This window comes from Gambusia affinis, linkage group LG09 (assembly GCF_019740435.1).
Source record: "Gambusia affinis linkage group LG09, SWU_Gaff_1.0, whole genome shotgun sequence".
Classification (NCBI taxonomy): Eukaryota; Metazoa; Chordata; class Actinopteri; order Cyprinodontiformes; family Poeciliidae; genus Gambusia; species Gambusia affinis.
This window is the reverse complement of record NC_057876.1, coordinates 17,686,338-17,697,077: the sequence shown is the minus strand read 5'-3', so window position 1 is coordinate 17,697,077 and position 10,740 is coordinate 17,686,338.

Below are 10,740 nucleotides of genomic sequence, written 5' to 3'. Positions count from 1 at the left end.
TTGGAGACATGTTGTCAGAAGTTCATAGAATAAAAGAATAATGTTCATTTTACTCAAACATAGACCTATAAAAAGTAAAATCAGAGAAACTGATCATTTTAACTGGCCTTTGTTGGAGCTGTATTTTATTGCAGTTTTAACATGAAAGGCTGATAAGGGGATTGTAAAGCTCCCCAATACCTGATCTAAACTCATAGATTGAGGAAGGAAAACAGAGGAAGCAACCATGAGTGCTCATGGTAACTCTGGAGGAGCTGCAGAGATCCAAAGCTCAAGTGGACAATTTGTTTAAAGGCCCAGGCTCATTTATGTTATTATTTTCCTGCAGGACGATGACACCATACACCAGTTCAGACCAAAATGTTTAAGTGTTCCAATGGACCGGCCAAGTCCAGTCCTAAATTTCATTGAAAATCAGTGGCTAAGCTTGAAAACTGATGTTGAAATCTGTTGTTATAAAATGACAAAATGTGGAAATGTAATAAATAATTAAAGCTGCGGAGCAGCGTCGTGCGGCCCTCGCAGCAAGCGCCGCTCCGGCTCACTGGCCACCGCGGAGTTCCAGCCGCCGCGAAAGCTCTCTCGCACGGCGCCGCCCGCCGCAGGAGCTGTCACGAACCTTCCCCGCCTGATCGCCCGCCAGACGACACACATGAAAGCGTTCGGCAGCGCTCCCCGACAACTCACAAAAAATCTGGCGCAGATCGGTCCATTTACGGCGGAGATATAGCTGATGGATTAACCTAGGGGGCGCAGTGGAGTCAAATTACATTTCAAAACTTTTGAGCTCTTTAAAGGTTACCACAGGTCTTACATTTCAAGTTTGGTTCCAATCGGCTCATCCATGTGTGATTTAAAGACAATCGTATGAATATGGCGAGGGTCTGATATTCGCCATTTGGCCACGCCAACACTGTTCAACCAGCATTGACAGATGTCATCACCTTATCATTTTAAGTGAGTTTGCACTGGATTAAATCCATATGCTCGGTCTGATATTGTATTTTATCAGACCCGAGCGGCGAGGTCACTTCAAGATCACGCCACGCCCACCTGCTCCATCACCGCCGGTCGGGGCTGGAATCCAAAATACACCAGAAAGTCTTCTGTGTCTGGAAAAACTTTCAAGTTGATTAGGTCAAAGGTGTAAGATAGCGACCGTTCCCAGTAAAACATGACACTTCCTGTTCTCAGGGGGCGTGGCCTGAGTGATGTCATCATTTGACCACAGGGTCTTTTGGGTCAACCCATGATGATCAATCACTGAAAGTTTGGTTCCTCTGAGAGTTTTACTGTAGGAGTTATAAGAGTTTTATGTTTCATGGCGAATAGTCAAAGTTTGACACATAGCCACGCCCACATACTTTGAAGTACGACAATTCCTTTGATAACTTTTCACCTTTCATGCCTCAAGTGTGTGCTGAGCGATTTTGAAGTCTGTATCAGAAAAACTGTAGGAGGAGTTCGATCAAATACAAAGGCTGTAAACATCAAAAATGGGGTCAATTTTGGAACTTTATTCCAAAATGGCCGACTTCCTGTTGGGTTGAGACCATGGATCCAAGAGACTTTTTTGTACATCAGGACAATATACAGATGTGTAAGAAGTTTTGTAATTATAGGTTAAAGCATGGCTTGGGGCGGTCATTTAAAATTTTCTAGGGGGCGCTATAGAGAAATTAGGCCACGCCCACCAAATTTTATTATGGATTCCTGTCTTGGGGTGGATAAAGATCCATCCTAGTGAGTTTGGAGAAGTTTGGCCCAAAACTGTGGAATTCAGAGCCAAACGTATGACAGCGGCGTTAGAGGTCACTTACGCCACGCCCGCCACGCCCTGCTCCATCAAAGCCGGTCGGGCTGGAATCCCTTATAGAGCCACATGTTTCCTGTCTGTTAACACAGTTTCATGTTGATTAGTTCAAAGGTGTAATATAGGGACCGTTCCCAGTAAAACATGACACTTCCTGTTCTCAGGGGGCGTGGCCTTAGTGATGTCATCATTTGACCCCAGGGTATTTTAGGTCAACCCATGATGCTCAATCACTGAAAGTTTGGTTCCTCTGAGAGTTTTAGTGTAGGAGTTATAACTGTTTAGAGTTTCGTGGCGAGTTGGTGAACTTTGACCCCTGCTAGCCCCCCTTCAGCATACTCAAAAGTCACCGTTTGATAACTTTTAATCATGCCTTATGATCAGACTGACCGAGTTTGAAGCCGATAAATCGAAATCCCTAGGAGGAGTTCGATCAAATACGAAAATGTGGCGGCAAAAATCGGGTCAAAATGTGACCTTCGATCCAAAATGGCCGACTTCCTGTGATACTTGGACTATGACAATAATTGTAAATTCTGAGCGTCTTGGGGAGCTCTACAACTGTACCAAATTTCAAGTCTCTACGACAAAGTAAGTGAATAGCAAAGGGTCTTTTGAAAATTGCTAGGTGGCGCTGTTGAGCCATTTTTTGTGCGATTTTTGCGACGACCTTAAAATTCAAAATTTTTCACCAGTCTCTATGCTTCCGCCAAGTTTGGTGAGTTTTTGAATATGATAAATCCCCCAAAAAGGCCCCTCTTTTGGGGGGCAGAATAATAAGAAGAAGAATTAAAGCTGCAAGCAGCCTCGTGCGGCCCTCGCAGCAAGCGCTGCTCGCCACCGCCACCGCGAGTTACAGCAGCGCGAAGCTCTCGCACCGTTTCCAGAGCCGGCGCCCGCTGCAGCGGAGCCGTTCTAACCTTTCCGCCCGATCGCCCGCCACACGACACACGCGAATGCGTTCGGCAGCGCTTCCCGACGACTCACAAAAAATCTGGCGCAGATCGGTCCATTTACGGCGGAGATATAGCGGATGGATTGACCTAGGGGGCGCAGTGGAGTCAAATTACATTTCAAAACATTTGAGCTCTTTAAAGGTTACCACAGGTCTTACATTTCAAGTTTGGTTCCAATCGGATCATCCATGTGTGATTTAAAGACAATCGTATGAATATGGCGAGGGTCTGACATTCGCCATCTGGCCACGCCCACACTGTTCAGCCAGCATTGACAGATGTCATCACCTTATCATTTTAAGTGGGTTTGCACTGGATTAAATCCATATAAAAAACAGAGAAAAGTTAGACATACTGCAGGAAAAAATGGTGACTTTCTGTGGGTAGTGGGTGGGGCTAATGAACTAATCATTCTATCCAGGTGGTGCAGCAGCGGCACATCTAAAGTTACCAGGTTACTCAGAACCCATCCAAACACAGAACAGATGCTTAGAACAGATAATGTGCCAAACTTTCTCCAGCTGAACAGAAACAAAACTGAAGTTATTATCTTTGGACCTAAAGAGGAACAATCTAGAGTCAGTGCAAAGCTTCAGTTATTACAACTAAAATCAGCAATCAGGCCCGAATCCTGGGAGTAGTAATGGACACTGACCTGAACCTTCACAGCCACATAAAGACAGTCACAAAGATGGCCTACTATAACCTGAAGAACATTTCCAGGATTAAAGGACTAATGTCTCAGCCAGATCTAGAGAAACTCATCCATGCGTTTATCTTCAGCCACATTGATTATTACAACTGCGTCTTCACAGGTCTGTCCAACCAATCAAACAGCTGCAGCTGATCCATAATGCTGCTGCTGTTCTCACTAAAACCAGGAAGATAGAGCACATAACACCAGTTTTAAAGTCCCTCCACTGGCTCCCTGTAGCTCAAACAATAGACTTTAAAATACTGTTGTTAGTTTATAAATCACTGAATGGTTTAGCACCACAATACATTAAAGATTTGCTGCTGTTGTATCAACCTTCCAGACCTCTCAGGTCTTCTGGTTCTGGTCTGCTCTACATCCCCAGAACCAAATGAGGAGAAGCAGCATTTAGCATCTATGCACCACAAATCTGGAACAAACTTCAAGAAAATTGTAAAAGAGCTGAAACACTGACTTCCTTTAAATCTAAATTAAAAACCCACTTGTTTAGAGTTGTATTTGAAATGTAATAAATTGCAAATGTATTGACAAAACCTGACTTGATGTTTTGTTTTGATTGTTGATTCTATGTTGCATTGTGTTTTTGTCTTTGATTTGGTGTAAAGCACTTTTAAATGCCTTGCTGCTGAAATGTGCTTTCTTTAACTAGGAAGAAAGTAAACAGATCTCAAAGCAAAAATTAATCCCTTAAAGCTCACATAAATGCTGAAGAGCCATGGCATTAAAATTAAAATTAATTTAAACTCTAATTTAAACTCTAAGAATGAGTTTAAAGTTCATTCAAATCATTGATTTTTATTTGATTTGATCAAAATCAAAACAAATTTTGTTTTGATTTCAAACAAAATCCGATTTGAAAAATAAATAAAAAATTCACTGTGAAAATGTCAAATATTTACAAAAATATTTTTTTATAATTTAGAATTACAATATCTACTGTAAATTTCTTAAACTGATGTAAAAATATTGCAAACAACAGTTTTACAACATTATTAGCATGAAAATTAAGGCAATTCTTCATTCGTTTCTATGCAATTTTTGAAAAAAACATCATAAGTCAAAACAAGGGAGCTGCGTTAGCTTGACTGTCAACCGTCATATTCAACCCTTCGAGGGTGGGGGATGGAGGCGTGCGGTGCGTGCGTGTGTGCTAAAGATCGAGCCAGAACCGCACACAGTAAAAATCTCTGCTGGGATCCAAACCGCTCTTAGAACTACGGAGGTTCAAATTCTGCTTATTCATTTTAGCTTACAGAAAAAGCACCAAATAAACAAAACCGAACTGAGAAATAAGATTTAAGCTTTGGCATGCGCACGACAAGATGTTTTCGCTGGGATGCAAACCGCTCTTAGAAGTACCGGAGGTTCAAATAAAAAGCGAACTGAGAAATAAGATTTAAGCTTTGGCTACGCATACAAGATGTTTTGACAGAGAATCTTTTTTTCTCCACAATTTTGTTAATTATAAAGATGATTCAATAATAAAAATATCAGAAATTCTTCTTTTCTTACTTCAGGAAAATTAATAAGCAGAGTGCAGCTGCAGGCGCTGCTCTCTCCGATAAAATCCTGCATGCTTGCACTTGCGGATAGCTTAGCTGCGTTAGCTTGACTGTCAACCGTCATATTCAGTTCTCTAGTGCTAATAAGTGATATAAACGCAAATATAGGAGATGGAAATGTATACTTACATAATAAAAACGCACATGCAGACGGGATTAAGGAAGGATTGATCGTTAATGTTATCCGTGGAGGCTATTTTTATCCCAACGAGCCAGCAGAAGTATCGAAAACAACGTAACTGTGGAACTACAAAATACACAGATGCATCTTTGGGAATTGCAGTGGTAAAAATGTACACAGTCATGTATGGCGTGATAGTGACACCAAGTGGTTAATATCGCCATTACAGCACCTCTCTCATACTGTGTAATTCTCGCCTTATTCATGTGTGGAGTAACAGTGACACCAAGAGGACTTAATGGGAATAAAAAAATTTTTTTTCTAAAAAATCTAAAATTACAGAAAATCCGTTGAATTTAGAATATGGCTCCAAGAGACATTTTTGTTCGTCCTGAAAAGATACACATATGTACCAAGTTTGGTAATTCTAGGTTAAAGCATGGCTTAGGGCTGATCATTTAAAATTTTCTATGTGGCGCCATAAATACATTAGGCCACGCCCACCAAATTTTATTATGGATTTCTTTCAGGGGGTGGATAAGGATCCATCCTAGTGAGTTTGGAGAAGTTTGGCCCAAAACTGTGGAATTCAGAGCCAAACGAATGACAGCGGCGTTAGAGGTCACTTCGCCACGCCGCCACGCCCACCTGCTCCATCAAAGCCGGTCGGGGCTGGAATCCAAAATACACCAGAATGTCTTCTGTGTCTGGAAAAACTTTCAAGTTGATTAGGTCAAAGGTGTAAGATAGCGACCGTTCCCAGTAAAACATGACACTTCCTGTTCTCAGGGGGCGTGGCCTGAGTGATGTCATCATTTGACCACAGGGTCTTTTAGGTCAACCCATGATGATCAATCACTGAAAGTTTGCTTCCTCTGACAGTTTTAATGTAGGAGTTATAAGAGTTTTATGTTTCATGGCGAATAGTCAAAGTTTGACACATAGCCACGCCCACATACTTTGAAGTACGACAATTCCTTTGATAACTTTTCACCTTTGATGCCTCAAGTGTGTGCTGAGCGATTTTGAAGTCTGTATCAGAAAAACTGTAGGAGGAGTTCGATCAAATACAAAGGCTGTAAACATCAAAAATGGGGTCAATTTTGGAACTTTATTCCAAAATGGCCGACTTCCTGTTGGGTTGAGACCATGGATCCAAGAGACTTTTTTGTACATCAGGACAATATACAGATGTGTAAGAAGTTTTGTAATTATAGGTTAAAGCATGGCTTCGGGCCGGTCATTTAAAATTTTCTAGGGGGCGCTATAGAGAAATTAGGCCACGCCCACCAAATTTTATTATGGATTCCTGTCTTGGGGTGGATAAAGATCCATCCTAGTGAGTTTGGAGAAGTTTGGCCCAAAACTGTGGAATTCAGAGCCAAACGTATGACAGCGGCGTTAGAGGTCACATCGCCACGCCGCCACGCCCACCTGCTCCATCAAAGCCGGTCGGGGCTGGAATCCCTTATAGAGCCACATGTTTCCTGTCTGTTAACACAGTTTCATGTTGATTAGTTCAAAGGTGTAATATAGGGACCGTTCCCAGTAAAACATGACACTTCCTGTTCTCAGGGGGCGTGGCCTTAGTGATGTCATCATTTGACCCCAGGGTATTTTAGGTCAACCCATGATGCTCAATCACTGAAAGTTTGGTTCCTCTGAGAGTTTTAGTGTAGGAGTTATAACTGTTTAGAGTTTCGTGGCGAGTTGGTGAACTTTGACCCCCGCTAGCCCCCCTTCAGCATACTCAAAAAGTCACCGTTTTGATAACTTTTAATCGGCCATGCCTTATGATCAGACTGACCGAGTTTGAAGCCGATCAATCGAAATCCCTAGGAGGAGTTCGATCAAATCGAAGCTTAAACGGCAAAAATCGGGTCAAAATGTGACCTTCGATCCAAAATGGCCGACTTCCTGTGATACTTGGACTATGACAATAATTGTAAATTCTGAGCGTCTTGGGGAGCTCTACAACTGTACCAAATTTCAAGTCTCTACGACAAAGTAAGTGAATAGAAAAGGGTCTTTTGAAAATTTCTAGGTGGCGCTGTTGAGCCATTTTTGTTGCGATTTTTGCGACAACCTTAAAATACGTAAATTTTAAACAGTCTCTATGCGTCCGCCAAATTTGGTGAGTTTTTGAATATGTTAAAGCCTCCAAAAAGGCAATTCATTTGGGTGGAAGAATAATAAAGAATAATTAAAGCTGCAAGCAGCCTCGTGCGGCCCTCGCAGCAAGCGCTGCTCCGGCTCGCCGGCCACCGCGGAGTTACAGCAGCCGCGGACGCTCTCGCACCGTTTCCAGAGCCGGCGCCCGCTCGCCGCAGCAGGAGCTGTCGCGAACCTTCCCCGCCCGATCGCCCGCCTCACAACACACGCGAATGTGTTCGGCAGCGCTTCCCGATGACTCACGAAAAATCTGGCGCAGATCGGTCCATTTACGGCGGAGATATAGCGGATGGATTGACCTAGGGGGCGCAGTGGAGTAAAATTACATTTCAAAACATTTGAGCTCTTTAAAGGTTACCACAGGTCTTACACTTCAAGTTTGGTTCCAATCGGATCATCCATGTGTGATTTAAAGACAATCGTATGAATATGGCGAGGGTCTGACATTCGCCACCTGGCCACGCCCACACTGTTCAGCCAACATTGACAGATGTCATCACCTTATCATTTAAGTGGGTTTGCACTGGATTAAATCCATATAAAAAACAGAGAAAGACATACAGCTGGAAAAAAAGGTGACTTCCTGTCGGAAGTGGGTGGGGCTAATGAACTAATCATTCTATCCAGGTGGTGCAGCAGCGGCACATCTAAAAGTTGCAGGACAGCGGCCCTTGAGGACTGGAGTTTGACACCCCTTGTGTAAGAAAATGGTTGGATAAATAATTTTAATATTAAATAAGATGATTTCTTCAATAGCTTCCAAATCATGTGCCCCATTAACTCACAATCAAGGTGAAATTGTTCTACTAGAGAGTATAGATGAAGCACAGTCATCTTTATTACATCTGACCCCTTTGTTATTATTTAAGTAATTTTATATTTAAAAAATATACTGTATATAAGAAAAATTTTCATAAAATGTATTACCTCACATGATCATCACATTTGTTAGCTGTAATGTTCAATTACATAAAATTGGAGGACAGAATCTATTTCATCACATGTTCACTTCTTACCTGAAATATGTTAAGTACAACAAATAATTACTTAATATTAGCGACCATAACTATGCAGATCACACACAGCTCAACATTACGATGTCACCAGGTGACTCAGAACCCATCCAATCACTGAACAGATGCTTAGAAAAGATAAATGTGTGGATGTGCCAAAACTTTCTCCAGCTGAACAGAAACAGAACTGAAGTTATTATTTTTGGACCTAAAGAGGAACGATCTAGAGTCAGCGCACAGCTTCAGTTATTACAACTAAAAAGCAGCGATCAGGCCCAAAACCTGGGAGTAGTGACGGCCTTCTATCACCTGAAGAACATTTCCAGGATTAAAGGACTAATGTCTCAGCCAGATCTAGAGAAACTCATCCATGCTTTTATCTTCAGCCGCATTGATTATTGCAACAGCGTCTTCACAGGTCTGTCCAACAAATCAATCAAACAGCTGCAGCTGATCCAGAATGCTGCTGCTCGCGTTCTAACTAAAACCAGGAAGATAGAGCACATAACACCAGTTTTAAAGTCCCTCCACTGGCTTCCTGTAGCTCAAAGAATAGACTTTAAAATACTGTTGTTAGTTTATAAATCACTGAATGGTTTAGCACCACAATACATTAAAGATTTGCTGCTGTTGTATCAACCTTCCAGACCTCTCAGGTCTTCTGGTTCTGGTCTGCTCTACATCCCCAGAACCAAATGAGGAGAAGCAGCATTTAGCATCTATGCACCACAAATCTGGAACAAACTTCCAGAAAATTGTAAAAGAGCTGAAACACTGACTTCCTTTAAATCTCAACTAAAAACCCACTTGTTTAGAGTTGTATTTGAAACGTAATAAATTGCAAATTTATTGACGAAACCTGACTTGATGTTTTGTTTTGATTGTTGATTCTATGTTGCATTGTGTTTTTCTGTTTGATTTGGTGCAAAGCACTTTGAAATGCCTTGCTGCTGAAATGTGCTTCCTTTAACTAGGAAGAACGTAAACAGATCTCAAAGCAAAAATTATTTCCAGAGCCATGGCATTAAAATTAAAATTAATTAAAACTCTAATTTAAACTTTAAGAATGAGTTTAAAGCTCATTCAAATCATTGATTTTGATTTGATTTGATCAAAATCAAAACACATTTTGTTTTGATTTCAAACAAAATCCGATTTGAAAAAGTAAAAAACATTTCACTGTGAAAATGTCAAATATTTAATATAGCCTCTCAAACTGCCAGGATCTCATCATACTCAGTCTCTGATACACTGTCAGTTGCTAACAAGAACGATCGATCTGCCATCGTCACCATGTCAATCCTCACTGCGCTCATATTACTGCTTGGGGTTTCCCCTCTTCGTCTTCCGGCACAAAACAGAGCGACACCTGCCTGCTGCGCGTTCATTCTTCACATAATCCTTTATATACAGAACAGAAACCACTAAGCTAAAAATAAATTACTTAGGGATCCCACCGATCTCTCCGATATCTTTGCATCAATTTTGCCATCTCACTGCCTACACCGCTACTCCGATAAAATCCTGCAGGCTTCAAAGCAGGTGTCCTTATCAGTAGCCTACTTCATGTGCTATGAGCATTAATACCGATATGTTTTCTAATATATCCCCTTCCATGCAAGCCGACGCATGAAACAACGTTTACCCACTTCGTAACGTAACATGAGTACAACCGGAGAAAATTATAGCTAAACATCATGACACAGCACCAATTGATTTTATACACTCACCAGAATGCACATCTCTGGACCAAACTCGTAGAAAACTTGGACACGACTTCTCACCGCAGGAAACTTGTTTCCTTTTCGTCAGCTCCGATAGCTTAGCTCCACTAGCTATTCGTTAGGTCCGATAGCTTAGCTGCGTTAGCTTGACTGTCAACCGTCATATTCAACCCATTGGGGGGGGGCGGGAGGCGTGTGCGTGCGTTATAAAGATCGATCCGCACACATATCATGACTGCTTGCGGAGGAGGGGGGGCGAGGGGGGAGGGCTAGTGGTTTAGCTTTATCAGGCTTTGTCGGAATCCTGTGGATTTGTTATCCCAGCACCTCGAGCATTCTACTGTCTGCAATTGTAAATTGTTATTTGTAAATAAAGTAAAAAAAAAAAAAAAAGGATCAGACTTTGCCATAGTACAAATAGTCCCTTTATTCATTTATGGCGTGATAGTGACACCAAGTGGTATATATGGCCATAACAAAACCTCTCTCATACTGAGTAATTTTCCCCTTATTCATGCGTGGAGTAACAGTGACACCAAGAGGCCTTGATGGGAAGTACATATATATTTACATATACAGTGAACTTAAATCAACCATAAAAGAAAATCTGTTGGATTTAGAATATGGATCCAAGAGACTTTTTTGTTCTTCCTGAAAAGATACA